Below are 15,532 nucleotides of genomic sequence, written 5' to 3' on the forward strand. Positions count from 1 at the left end.
TGCCAAACAGGGCTTCAGCTGGTGTGTCTAGCGGACAGGAACCAAACCAGGGCCGAGATTCTTGCAGGCCCAAAGGTGGTTCACGCCACGCCAGCTGGAGCCAAGAATGGTGGTGTGTGATAATGGCACAAATCTCCTGTTTGCCCTTAGACAGGGAAAGTTGACAAATGTGCCATGCTTGGCACATGTTCTCAATTTGGTGGTGCAGCGTTTCCTAAATAGGTGCCCAGGGTTGGGTCCTCCTCCTGAATAGAGGAGCGGTGGAGATGGCTGCCTAAGTGAGGTATTTCTGAATTTATTTTAGTCTTTGCCGCCCAGGGCTGTCTGCTTCCACATCCCATCTGCATCACATTCTGGACGATAATCTAGGTGCAGAAACAGAGATGGAGAGCTTTCAGTCGGAGATCCACTGGATTACTGGGTCATGAGACTAGACCACTGGCCAGAACTTGCCCAGTATACTATTGAGCTGCTGGGCTGCCCTGCATCCAGCGTGCTTTCTGAACTGCTGGAGGTTTCCTTACTGATTGTAGGACGCGTCTGTCCACAGACTCCCTGGACCATCTGACTTTTATCAAAATGAATCAGTCCTGGATTAGCAGCAGCAATGAAGCTCCTTATGCCGATGTCACTGGTTAAGTGTTTTTTGGATGTGGTATCTCTACAGGACTTCTAGGCTGCCTAGCGTTGTGGGTGTTTTCATTTGGAAGAATGTTTTTGAAGTAGGTTTCATGGGCACAATTGACACCCAAAGAAGAATTTTTCCACACCTGTTTGACAGGGACAGCATTTTTTTTCAGCTGCAGCAGATGGGGCAGAGAAATTTGCCAGCTATAGACTGCAGCTGGTGGTGTGCTGCTGGCAGGTGTGCTGCAAGGACCTGGGACACCCTGCACTATACCATTATGCCTGTCAGTGGAGGCTTCTGAGGGCTCATGAGGTATAACAGGGAAAGACTGAGGTGAGTAATGAGGAGGGACAGATTGTCGCCTCTTTTGTGGGGCTTTTAGGTGATCTTGCCAACGGTCTGAGTGGTGGGAGGTTAAATACCTTGTCAACCTGCCTATTACTTTATAAGACCCTTTCTGTTCCTTATGTAAGTGCTATTCACTTGTATCTCTGCCGTCCATTTTTGACTGTTAAATTCACTTTATTTGAAAATAAAAGAATAATAAAAAAAAATACGCTTGAGACAAAGTTTTCAAATGGCAACAGTGCAAACGGCTGCACATGCACTTAAAGGGCCCAGAATATAAAGGCTTTACAATGTGATGGAATAGGGTGACTGCTCTCTACTCTTCAATGATGGCTGCCTCGTTGCAGTTGTGCCTCACCCTCACTTTCCTTCTCTGCTCTATCGGGCACCTAAGTTGAGTCAGTGACATCATCATCGTCATCATCATCATCATCTCCTCCATCCTCATTACCACTGGAGACAACTTGGCAATACGCTGCAGCTGGGGGAATGTGACTGCCAATTTCTGTACCAGTGTTCTCCCCTCTCTGTTGGCTCATGTTCCTGCCTTCCTCAATCTCAGACTCAGAACCAGCATCGGAATCGAGTAATGGCTGTGCATCGTTAAGGAGCAAGTGGCTGCGCTGTGTTTAAATAACTCCGCTGTCTCCTCCCATGCCTGATTCTGGGGCTATGGCAAGAATAGCTGTGGACAAGGAGGCAGGTTTTGCCACTCTGGGAGCTTCAGAAGACTGTGCACTAGTCTCTGCTTGGATGACGAAGGATGAGGATGGTTTAGAAAGCCAGATCATCACCTCCTCTGCATGCTGTGGCTGCATAGCATGGGCAACATCACTAAACAGAGAAAATTATGCCCTGCCTGAGGACTGACCACGTCAACCTTTGCCTGTGGACACATATGCTGCTGGCCGCCTTACAGTGCCATGTGCAGTAACGCAAAAAAATATACTGTGTTAATCAGTCACTACACTCACAATGACCGAACTATCCATACATTGACATTAATGTAAAGATGAATGGTCGCACTACACACACACTGAACTATCCCTAGATGCACACTAAACTAAAAGTCTACACTGACAATAGAATCAGAGTAGCACACTATAGCACACTAACTGTCTAATGGCACTGAAAGGAGCCCCTGTTCCATCTCTCTCCACACCGCTATTGCACTACAAATGGCTGCTATGGAAAGAATACCCTTTATAGTGTGGGATGGGATTAAGAGCAATGAGCCATGATTGGATACAGTCATCATGACAACATCCAATCATGGCTCTGACAGTGCTCTGTGCCCTGTTGGGCAAAACTTCCAGCCAATCAGGGCTTTCAATGCACTGTGCAGCTGGGCAGTTTGACCAGTGGGTGACACAACTCTGCCCAACATCCTTTTCATTTGAAAAATTCAAGGAGTCGACCAAAAAATTGTCTGCTGAAAAGCACCTACACCCAATCAGATTCAGGCACTGTTCAGGTATTCTGACACCTGGCTGCACTGACTGTCAGAATACCAAATCTGTAGTGGGACATTTTTCCACCCTCACTGTTTAGTGTGCATGGAGAAGTCTATAGGTGTATGGCCAGCTTTAGGCCTCATGCACACTGGACGTTATAAAAACGCCAGTAGCGTTCACTGTAGAAAACTGTAGCTGTGGAACGAGTTTTGCAGTAGTATCTTTCAGTGTTTTTTTAGCAAACCTATGTTCCCGCAAAAGCTTATGGTTCAAGAAACACTCAAAAATGCAGAATAGCTGGGGTTTTCAGAGCTAGAGCAATTTTACAGCTTTACTAGTTCTGTTTTTTTTATTTTCAGCCAGAAAATTTCCCAGCCAAAAAAGGCTGATAAAAGCCTATGTGTACATGGACAACATGCTGGGGAGTTTACTGGCTAAAAAAAAAAAAAAGGCCTGCAGCCAAAAAACAGCAACTGTAAAAATGTACAGTGTGCATGAGGAAAGCTAGCAAGTGAGTGCCTGGATGTCAACCTGGACCAATGTAGACCATTGGTCCAGTTTACACTCCTAGCAATCCAGGGATAAATAGCTAATGTTTCTAGGTTCAAGTATGCTTTGACTATATTTTTCCATATGCCATTTTGGGCTTTGATTCTTGGTATCAGTGCAGTACTACAGTTGACTGGACAGAGTGACAAAATGGGAGCACAAATGGGCAATGTTGTCACCCAATACTAGGAAGTGCCTGAACAAGCACCTTCATGCCAAACTCATAAGGTAATGGTATGCTTCTAAAGAAAGCCACATATTTTAGAAAGATTCAAAACAACTCTTGAAATTCGACTAGGATTTTAATGTATATTTGGGATTTGAGCGGTTGGGTTCATATCTGCTTTAATATAACTAATAAACTGCCAACACTGTAGACATGGAGTTTGTGAGAACCATTTTCCATTCCTGAAGTAAAGGCAAATATATTTTTATCTCTGTCTAGCATATTATGTACTATGCTTTCATGCTATATATACTGTTCTGCAAGTCTGAGTGATAGACAAAATAAGTCATACGCAAATGCTTAGCGGTGACCACATAGGAGGCCTTGAATGGCCACATACAATTGCGGTCCTTGAAGTACAACTAATAGCAATTTTATTTTATTTTAGTATTAGAGTAATGAGGGATTAGAACAACTGTCAGAATTTGATTGCTATCTGTGTCCCCATTAGGGAGATTTACATTACTTATTTTTCCTGCTTACTGTTAGTGCCAAGAGCAAAGGTGAAAGAAAATCTCAAATTCTTGGTTATCAGCAGAAAATAAATAAATGGGAAATCTTCCAATGGGGACACTAGTTCTGGAGACCTTGATGACAACCGAGGATTCCCTCAATTTGAAGGGATTTCTTCTCACTTGCTGTTTTGGTTATGGGACAGGCAGTGAAGGAAAATCTCCCCAATGGGACACACATGGCTAGAAGAAAAATTGACTGGGGTTTTAACCCTCCCTTACTCCATGCAAAAAAAAAAAGTTACCCTTAGTTCTACGTTCAGTTCTGCGCCCCAGTTCTGTGTGTAGCTCAATTATTTGTCACTTATCGAATTATCTTATTCGTAGTCTGAATTACTTTTCCACCTGATAACCCTAAAGTTGCTGGTGGCTTTTGTGTAGGCACACAAAGTAGATATGATTGCTAGTTATTATTTGCTAAAATCAAATTACTTGTTACTAAATTATTCTGTACTGTATAAGAGCACTTTGCAGTAATATGGCAGGTTTTTATATGTCAAGGACATCAAGTAGTTAAGGATCATGAATCAACCCTGGCTGCAATATTTTCAAAACTCGCCTGTAATGTTTTGTTATTACACTTCGTAACATAATAATATAAAGCGGCTCATTTTTATTATGAGTGAGATCATGCATCAGTAGACTTTCTGGCTCCCACAATGTATTAAATAAATGAAAAGCAGTTTGATTCCTATTGCCACTTTAAAATGGTCTAAACGACTCTGAATAGGCTGTAGTGAATGTTGCGTATCGAATACCTGTCCTCTAGTTCAGGAAGGTCACTTAAAAAAAAGTTAATTGCATTATTATACTTCCAAAGGCTAAGCAGGAGGACAGATCTGTGTGTTTCCCCAGTCACACAGTCCCCCATATAGTTAGTAAAACATGGAACGCATTTAACTCCTTGATCGCCCCTGATGTTAACCCCTTCCCTGCCAGTGCTATCAGTGCATATTCTTTTAGCACTGATAACTGTATTAATGTCACTGGTTCCCAAAAATGCCAGTTTGGTGTCCAATCTTTCCTCTGCAATTTAGCAGTCCCGCTAAAAAACATTGTTCGGCGCCATTACTAGTAAAAAAAAAAAAAATTATAATAAAAATGCCATAAATCTATCCCCTATTTTATAGACACTATGGCCCGGATTCACATACATCGGCGCATTTTTATGCCGGCGTAGCGTATCATATATACGCTACGCCGACACAGCGCAGAGAGGCAAGCACAGTATTCACAAAGCACTTGCTTCCACTCGCTCTTAAATCTACGCTGGGTTTCTTCGGCGTAAGCCGGCGTAGGTGGAAGTGGGCGTGAGCCATGCTAATGAGGCGTGACCCCATGCAAATGATGGGCCAAGCGTCATAGAAGTACTTAAAACGAACGGCGCATGCGCCGTCCCGTGAACGCATCCCAGTGCGCATGCTCAGAATCACGTCAAAACTACTCCCTAAGATACGACGGATCACTGCCTACGACGTGAACGTAACCAATGCCTAGCCCTATTCACGTACTACTTAAACGACATAAAATACGACGGCTGTGTTCCCTGGTCCATACGTTTGCATGAGTTGCACCTCATATATGGGAAATAACTTTACACTGGTCGTACGACTTACGTAAACCGCGTATATTATGCGCCGGCGCATGTATGTTCGTGAATCGACGTATCTCCCTCATTAGCATATGTGAATAGGAAATCAATGGGAGCGCCACTTGCGGCCAGCGTAAATATGCACCCACGATACGCCGGCGTAGGAAAGTTATACGTCGGTCGGATGAAGCCTATTTTTAGGCGTATAGATACGATGGCGCATATTTACACTTACGCGGCGTATCTCGAGATACGTCGGCGTAAGTGCTTTGTGAAACCGGGCCTATAACTTTTGAGCATACCAATCAATTATATACGCTTATTGTTTTTCTTTTACCAAAAATATGACGAAGAATACATATTGGCCTAAACCAGGCATGTCCAAAATCCAGCCAGTGGGCCAATTGCAGCCCGTGTTCCGGTTTAATACGGCCCCACTGGTAATTTGGATTTATATATCTTTTATATTGAGCGGATTCTTTGGGGGGCCACAAAAGATGTGGCCCGCGACCTCCTGCTCTAGAATGGAAAAGAATAGAATACTGTTATTAACCACTTGACCACGGGCCTATTTTGGCACTTCTCTCCTTCATGTAAAAATCTAATTTTTTTTGCTAGAAAATTTATCAGAACCCCCAAACATTATATATTTTTCTTTAGCAGACACCCAAAGGCCTACCTCCAAACCGGTCCGCTAAAAAAGAGTTCAGTGGGCTCTATAGAGTGGGCTGCCATACACCTGCTCCGCTCATAGTACTTGTAATCTGACAGTGGGAGGTTATTCATCACCAGAATACAATGATCACTGCTTGGGGCTATAATCGCCGGCAGTGATTAAATAAAAAAAAAACTAACATGCTGGTTGTATTAAGTTAATAAATGGAGCCATACATGTATCGAAATTAAGCTGGTTCAGCAGGAATTTCAGTAGAGTTTAGAGGCAGGATTCTAAACCTGGGCTTGTACAAGTAATTGAAATGTGCCTAGTTTAATAGACTGGTACAGGGAGGTAGAGGTCTATAAACCTGTGAACATAAGTAGAAAAATGTGCCTAGTGTTGTGGACAGGGAGGTTAAAATCAAGCAGGGCTCCATTTACAGAGGGAATTCCTAATGCATGCCCACAAGTCTTAAACGTTCCCCCACATATGACAACCATTACAGGCATAAGATAGGGTGACCAGACATTCCCGGTTTCCGGGGACAGTCCCCAGATTGAGAACGCTGTCCCCGGATTGGATTTGAACAGGGACTGTGGAAATTTTAAAGATAGTCATTGGAGAATAAAAAAAAAATCTGAATTGCACACCCCCGCTCTGCCACTCCAACTGTTCCATTATCTGTGCCCCTTTCTGATGATCATGTGCTAGTCAGAGCAGAGGGAATATTTCTTCAGTTTCAGGTGCATGCCCATTCAGCTCCTCTCACAAGTTCTTCTGCCTTGGCTCAAGTCCCGGCCAGCCGCCTGCCTGTTTATCTTCCTCCTCTCCCCACCCAGTAGTAGCCGGGGCCCGGAGAGTAAGACTTGACAGGCTGTGAGATGAGCGGGGGCGACGGGCAGAAAGTCACTGATTGCCACCATTACTTGTAATAAATAAATATGTCCCCGGATTTAATTTAAAAAATCTGGTCACCTTAGCATAAGAACACTGTCTTCAAGTCAGGTATGAGAACTACTTACTTGCTGTACTTACTGTCCATTAGCAGTGTCCCGGCAGGTTCCATTTGCACTATACTCCTCTATGCGGCTGCGTTTCTCCAGGCTGTCCCCGCACTTCCTCCTGTGGCTGCTGGTATCGATGTGCACAGTGTATAATACTGTATGTGCTGTGCAGTCTGGCGGTCTGTGGACACAAGAGCACCATTCTGGCTCTTATTAGCAAGCTGATCCTGTACCCTGCTTAGTACGCCACTGATATGCTCTTTGCGCTCTTGTGAGTTGTACATACAATTTATTATCTGACCTATAGTATAGGTTTTTTACAACAGCTTTTTGGATTACTTAAAGCGGGAGTTCACCCGAAAAAAATGTTTTAACATTAGATTGGGCCTAATTACGGGAAGCAGAATCGGGTGTTTTGATTAAAATCAATGCAGTACTTACCTTTTTTGAGATAGATGTTCTCCCGCCGCTTCCGGGCATGGTCTTCGGGACTGGGCGTTCCTATTTGACAGCCTTCCGAAGGTTGCATACAGCGCGGCACGAGTTGCTGAACGTCGGTGCGGCGCTATACGGTGCCTGCGCACCGACGTTCGGCTACTTTCGGAAACTGGTGACGCACTGTATGCGACGGTCGGAAGCCTGTCAATCAAATAGGAACGCCCAGCCCCGCAGCCCATACCCGGAAGCGGCGGGAGAACATCTATCTCAAAAAAGGTAAGTACTGCATTGATTTAAATCAAAACACCCGATTCTGCTTCCCGTAATTAGGCCCAATCTAATGTTAAAAAATTATTTTTTGGGTGAACCTCCACTTTAACCACTTCAGCCCCGGAAGATTTGGCTGCTCAATGTGGCACTGCTTCGCTTTAATTGACATGACAATTGCGTTGTCGTGCAACGCTGTACCCAAACAAATTTGATGTCCTTCTTTCCCAACAAATAGAGCTGTCTTTTGGTGGTATTTGATCATCTCTACGTTTTTACATTTTTTTGCGCTATAAAAAAAAGAAAAAAACACTTTTTTTACTTTTTGCTATAATAAATATCCCTTTTTTTTTTTTTTAAAAAGGCAATTTTTTCCTATATTGATTGGTTTGTGCAAAACTTATAGCGTCTACAAAATAGGAGATAGATTTCTTGCTAGTAATGGCGGCGATCTGCGATTTTTTTTTTTTTTACCCTGAACAGACAACACCAAACAATTACTGCTCCCTAATTACAGAAGGAACCAAAAAAACTGAATTTACCCAACAGTCTAACTAGGTGTCACGATCAGGGGTCAGGCTTGAAGACCAGTTGCTATAGCAGACGCTTGACTACCACTGACCGGCAGAATAGGTACACATGCAGTGAACCCTGGCAGATGAAGCGGGCTAATTTGAGGTTTGGAGTCTAAGTCTAAGTACTAATCGGTGTTCACCTGAGCTCCTAATGGTGGAGATGGATTTTGCTGTGTATTAGTACCAGGTCGCGGTCCTCAGGATCGCCCCACCAGGAGGTAAGGAAGCTGGGGTCCAGAAGCGAATACACAGGTAAGGATAAAAACGTAGTCGGTAAAACAAGCCAAAGATTTCTGTAGCATTACATTTATTGCATGTTATCTGTGACTCTCAAGTGCTGTTAAGGGTTGCAGCACAGGAAATGCATTTTTTTTAACTTGCATAGAATCTCTGCATTAAAGTAAAAACGTTCTATATGCAGCAGGAATGTATGGTAACATCACTTAATCGTTATCTGCCTGCTAACTACCATGACACAACAGCTTGATCATTGCATATCTCCCAAATTTTTGAAATGGGAATGAGGGACACCTATTAGCAAATGTATGCAGGCGTAGGACACCTCCCCATGCCACGCTTTTCTTAAAGGTGAATTATACAAAAATAAAGATTAGTGAAATCCACAAGTCTTTTTAATTACTACTATTCCTTTATATTGACTTTTAAAATTGACAAATGCTGCAATTTAGAAATTGGATGAAAGCATGGGAAACACTTTTTGAAAGATAAAAAGTGCATTTTATATACAACTATATAGATCAGACCAAAATGAGGGACAAATGAGGAACTTTGTTCCAAATCGGGGACAGTCCCTCAAAATCAGGGACAGTTGGGAGCCATGTCATTGCGATTTCTCAAGTCTCTCCCACCGTTTTTCTGGTTGATCGTTGGATTAAACTTTGTGTACCTTGTAAAATTACCTCCTGCAAAATTTCAATAAAGAACCATTGAATCTCAAACTAAAATGATTTGCAAATAGTAAATAATATATATTGGGGGACATAGCTTTTCAAGAAAAAATTCTTAGACCAGTTTAAAAAAAAAATTTAACAGAGACCTTAGTCTTTGCCTGTCCCAATGTGAGTGCTGGCCATATGAGTTCAACCGAAATGGCAGCAGGGCTAACTGAAATTAGAAATGCATTTGGACAAATGTAAAGCGAATTTGTCAGACGTTAACCAACCTCTAAGGTATACAGAGTCTTGTGCATTCATTTGCTCGGAAGGGGGTTGTAAAGTAACAGACGAATGTAAGCAAATGAGACTAACATCTGGGAAAGTTAGCATAATGCTGGTTTCAGGGCTGTGAGCTTAAAGCCGTACTAGCATGATACTAACTCTTCCAGATGTTGGAATAATTTATATACACGCAACTGGGATCTTACGATCTTGGGCATGTAGGATGTGTCAGTGTACTCTTGAATGACACTGTGTACCTTTTGAGGTTAGTAAACTGTAATGTGGTTGTCTTGATCAGTGTAGTCCAGAGGTACCCAACCTTACCTCTTACTGTTATAACACTTCTACTCCAACACCCCCATATCTTATTTTCTAAAATGATGAGACCACACCTTAAATTTGGAGTAAAATGGCCATAACAGCCTATTTATTAAAACACTGTAAAGTAAAACTCCAAACTCAAATATATAATAAAATGTATAACAAAATATATAACATCTGTAAACAACTTGATTAACACAGTCTGTTGGTCTTTTTGAAGGCCCCGCAAACTCCAACACATATACCACCAATACACTGCGGACCCATATAACACACTAGGCCTCCAGCCGTAGAATCAGCTCAGAGACAACCCCACAGTGCAACCATTACAGTATTCCATCAACCTTTCAGCTGGAATTCACCGGAGGGGCACATCTACTGATGAGCCCCCCAACTTCTTTCATCACATTTGTTACTGCCACCATCAAAGACCAACAGAAACAACGCCAATCCTCGGCTGTTATGACAACCGTCTTCCAGTGCTCCTGCAAGAAAGAAAACACACAAACACAACAACAACATATAGGGAGGGAGGGCGGGTGGGCAAACTTTCTCCAATTTCTTCTCCAGCTTACTGTTCTTTTCCTGGTCCCGGCTCTCTCTTAAATAATACCACTCCCCCTCAGTTTTTTCTCTCAGGTCACCTCCGCTCAATCTCAACTAGGCCGATCCCCCATAAACCCTGTGGTCCTCCCGAATGGCATCCATGTAACAGAACAACGCCGAACAATGTTCAGGGTTCTTCTATCCGATGACACTCGCCATAATGGCGAACGCCTGCAGCCAATTCACAAACGTACGCGGGATTAACCTGTACTGCTTCGTTTCTTCATCCTCCTTGGAATCATCAGACTTGACCCTGTCCAAGTTAAACTTTTCCAATGGCAAAAGTGAGAATATCTCCACATACTCACCCTTGCAAATCCTGTCTCTTACCTCTTGCTTCAAGTGTGCTCCCAGCGGAACCTCAAAGCACAAGTACACCTCACATATTGCTGCAATACGTACCACATCAGCCTGAACGGCAGCCTCTGGGGCCCCCTGTTCCCCCTGCCATCTCGGTACCTGACACAGCCCCCTAGAGTCCGGCCGGTGACACTGGAGGGGGAGTGGATGCCCCTGACACCCCGGCCCCAGCTGACACCCCGCGGGCACGTTCGCTGCCGGTGCCCATGGGGCCACTTGAGGGAGTTGTCCCTGCCCCACTGTAAAATGGCCACTGTAAAATTCCGCAGGCCCCCCAACAAATCCCGCAGCTGGGCCTCTGACCCCGAATTGGCGGGCCAGCAGCTGCCACAGCCGCATGCGCCAGCGGGACTGCTGCCTTAGTTGCACCCCCTTTTTCCTACTCCTAACAAATCACACAAAGCATCAGACAATGAAATGTTAGAATTGTAAGTGGACTTGCCTGGCTGACCGGAAGCACCCCCAACAGCCGCTGCATGGACCTCCCTCGCTGGTTCGCGGTCCTGGGCCTCCACCATCAGCTCGCCCTCAGACCTGTCATCCCGGACTGGGACCACTGGTGATGTCAGCCCCCCAGGCGAATTTGACATGGAAGCCGTGGAGTCACTCCGCAGTGTTGGCCGACCCGCATCCGAAGCTCCGCTTCTAGCCATGGTACCACGCAGGCCACCTGGTGCACCACTGCGGCTGCCATTTTCCACCCGATCTCTGTTATCTTGACCTGCGTCCCGTTAGGCCACCCGCGGAACCGCCGGCCCTGTCTGGAAAGGGCCTAACTGCTGTGCAGGCACTTCTCCCTCGCCGAGTCTCCCCCCCCAGTGGCTACAGGGGCAGAGGGGGGGGGCGATGCATCTAAAGACTCGTGGGCAGGGAAGCGGCGCCATGGCAGCCCGTGGCCCCGCCCACTGAGCAAGGCGGTCCGCATGAAGTTCCCCGCGGGGCTCCTGGGATGACGCCCAGCTCTGGATGAGGGCCCAGGTGAATAGTGCGCCGGAGGCTGCAACGTCCGCCCACGTGGGAACACCTCACCTCCCAGTCCCGATCTTCCTGCCTGGTCCTTGATCAATCCCCCGACCTGGCTGTGCAGCCACTCTGGTCCCTTGCTCGCAGCTGCCGCCCTCAGCCGTGCTAAAATTAAATCAACATCTGCCATTGTGGAGAAGCAGAGTGAAAAACTGCCTCCTCCAATTTCTTCCCCAGCTTACTGTTCATTTCCTGGTCCCGCCTCTTCTCAAATAATGCCACTCCCCCTCTGTCTTTTCTCTCAGGTCACCTCCCCACTCAGCTTAAATGTTAACCCTTGCTTGTATACCCTAAACACACTGTCATGCTCGGCCCTGCACTACTTTCTTTTGTCTTTTCCGTTCCGGGCCTCACTTTATAATTGTAACTTTGATTAGTCTAAACCAGTCCCAATACAAATGTTTTTTGATGCGCAAACCTTATAAAGTAAACAAACTTTCTTTATCTTCTATGGCTGAGCCCAACCCCTCCTTCATTTGTGTCTCCCATGCTCCCCCTCCCAGATACCGCAGCTCACAGTGGGAGGGTTTCAGAACGAGAGTTGTACATACAGTAAGCAGTGGGCAGGACTAGGTGTGGCCAGGTGCTGAATGACAAGTTGCAGGCTTGTGAATCAGCAGTGATTATGCTTGCCGCTTGCAACATTTGCTCATACCACTGTAGTTCAGCCAGCCACAGCCTACATGAGAGTGGCAATTCTGGTCTAAACTCAAAAACAGTGCAGCATTCCATCTACTCCTTTAAAGGGAGCTTCATTGGGTATAATTCACTGTCAGGTGCAACAGCATGTATTTTTTTTTTAAATAGTTGACCAAAGTTCTACTTTAGATGTAGAGCACCTTTCTGTGGAAAAACAGTATTTTTTTTCTATGCAGTACCTGATACGTTTATAAATCTTATATCTCTTTCCCCTCTGCTGATTAACAGGACGGCTTAAACATACTGGGGGTGATTTACTAAAACTGGAGCACTCAGAATCTGGTGCAGCTGTGCATTGTAGTCAATCAACCTCTAACTTCAGCTTATTCAATTAAAGTGTTTTTAACCCCAGGACCCTGCATTCACTATATCTGGTCTCCCACAGTAGGCAGAACATGTGAATGCAATAGTTTCTGTGAATAATAAAAACTGCTAAATACCTTATTTCATCAGTGGTTGAAGCAGTCTTGTGACTTCTATCAGTGTCTGGTTAAAGCTGTTCTCCCCTGACTATCCTATGAGGTTCCAGGACCCCTCACCCTCTGTCTGGACAGTGCTGCCCCCCCCCCCCCTCCGTGCTGATCACATGCACTCTCTCAAGAAAAAAAAACTCTAGCAATACACGCTAAAGTGAATATAGGCAGCCTGCCCCCAAGGCTCTCTTCTATCAGGAGGTGGATTGGGGACAGTGGAAGAAGAGGATGATCAGAGAAGACAGGATCAAACAGCCTTTTACACAATGCAGAGGATTAACCCCTTTGGTTATACAGTGAGTATAACAGGTAGGGTTACACCAATAACAATACTAGTATCAGTGCTGATACCGAGCATTTGCCCAAGTACTTGTACTCAGGCAAATGCTCAGATGCTTAATCCGATACATTCAGGCTCCAGTAATGCCGCACAAAAGAGACGTTGCATGAGGGAGTTGGAGGCGTCACAAGCTCATTCCCAGAAGTCAGTGGGGGGAGCAGACAGAGGGAGTCAGCGGTGTGTTTGAGGTGTCAGAACACCCCAACGCGCATCTTGGTACACCCTGTACACCCAGCACTTGCCCGCAGTATTTGTTATTTTGTTATTTTATTTGTTATAGTTATTTGTTACACATACACTTTTAAGCTTCGACAATAAAATCTTTAAGCTGATTGGTTACTATGCAGAAAATTTCTCATAACAGTTAAAGATAAGGTGACCTTTTCTACAGAAAGGTATGTGCTTTTCCAAAAAGTTGTATATCAAATGGCCAATGTAATTCATAAGAATAGCTTAGAGACCATATAATGTTGAACTTCATGGATCTAAATTTTGACCTTCTCTTGGAAAGTATTACCTTATATGCACAGTGTTTCTTTGTTTATAGATTACATTAAGGTGATAATTTTATTTTTACATGTACAAGTTTCCATAGTTGCCTGAAATAAAAGAACGGTTTTATTTTTTGTTTTCTTTTTTTTCTTCTTTGGCTGCCAATTTTTTTGGCTTGCTATTCTGGTCTACAATCAGATTTAATTTTTTTTTTTTTTTTTGTGCAATTGTCTTGAAGCTATAAATGTTAACCATACTCGATGATCACATACACCCTTGAAGGGAGTTTTGCCCAATAAGATGATGTAAATGTTTTTACTATAGCCATTTAGTTGTGGGTGGAGATAGGTAAATTAGATGTGTAGAGAGCATTTGCATTAGTTTACATCTTGGCTAGACATTTTTTCTGGATGCCAGAAAGGTTTAGCAGATTCCTTAAAGTCGCATTTGGAGAAGAACTTGGCTGTACTGAGATTTCAATGGTCAGTATAATTACTTTGCTGAAAACTTTGCGATTATGTTTATTTTTATATTTCACTATATGTCTGAAAAAATAAACTTCTTCAGCTGAAAGCAGGTGCCAGTAAAACTTTAGGGGCTACCTGTTAAGCATGTCAAGCTTATATATAATGCATAACTGGTATTGGCAGTTGCAAACCATGCACAAGCCAGGACACCCAGCCCAACAGTTCAAGCTGGCTTGTCCTGAACTTTGTTTCAGCAATGCAGAAAACAAACACAGTTTTAATGCAAAAGAGAACGTCCATAACATTAAAAAAATAATCTGCTTATCTGAGTTACTAACTCAACTTAGGTCAGTTCCTGACCAAAAGTGTCCACCCTAATGGGTTACCCAAAACAAACAGGTAGCACTTGTATTTTTTATTTTTTCGTTTTTTTGTCAGCAGTCAGACTTTTCACCTAGCAGCAGGCACTCACACACACTAAGGTAAGTGAGAGACAGAGCACTGTGCATCAACCAGTGCTCACGTATATGTAGGCCTGCAGACAGCTGAGACTAATAACAATGTTTGGCTACCAGGTAAGATGTGGACCTAAGAATGGAGGCTTATCCCATCCAAGCTCTATAAAGCCTGTGGACACAAGGATAATAAATAATGTCATCACTGGTTCTTTATGTATCTGCATGCATTTCAGGCAAATCATGGATGGTGAGAGGGCTGGCAGAGTACTGTACCTTGCTTCCTGAAAACATCACACCGATTTGCATCAGTACTCCTCTCAAGAGCCCTAAAGTCAGCAGTGGGCTGGTTCTTGGGAGGAGTTGTGCAAATGTAAATGGTTTGATGTCAGTCTGGTACTGGTAGAGTGGATATTTCTAGGCAGGTTGAGTAGACCCCCTAGGTAACATCCCCACATGATGCTGAGACTCCATGATTGAAAGAACTGAAAGCCAAAGAATGAAAGTAGTAGGTTGTCTGTAAACAAACTCGCTATCAGAAATAAGCATATATATTAGTATTAAATATTAGGCCCTTGATAGAAAAAAATCCAACTATAGAATACCGTGTCCCAACAAATACTCTTTAGTGCATCTAATAATTCCTACACAAGTCAGGCAACTGAATCGCAACTTTTATTTATCTCTGAAGCACAGAAGAGAATTAAACAAATCTTTAACACAGCTCTTCTTCTAATGCTTTGTCCTGTGATTGTCTTTGCAATAATATGTGTAGTGCCTGGCTATTATGAGAGCCGGTGCTATTTGAAATTTAGAGGGAAGTCTAGAGAAATAGTTCGCTCTGAACTAGTTTGATTGTTTAAATTTG

This window comes from Rana temporaria, chromosome 8 (assembly GCF_905171775.1).
Source record: "Rana temporaria chromosome 8, aRanTem1.1, whole genome shotgun sequence".
NCBI classification, from domain to species: domain Eukaryota; kingdom Metazoa; phylum Chordata; class Amphibia; order Anura; family Ranidae; genus Rana; species Rana temporaria.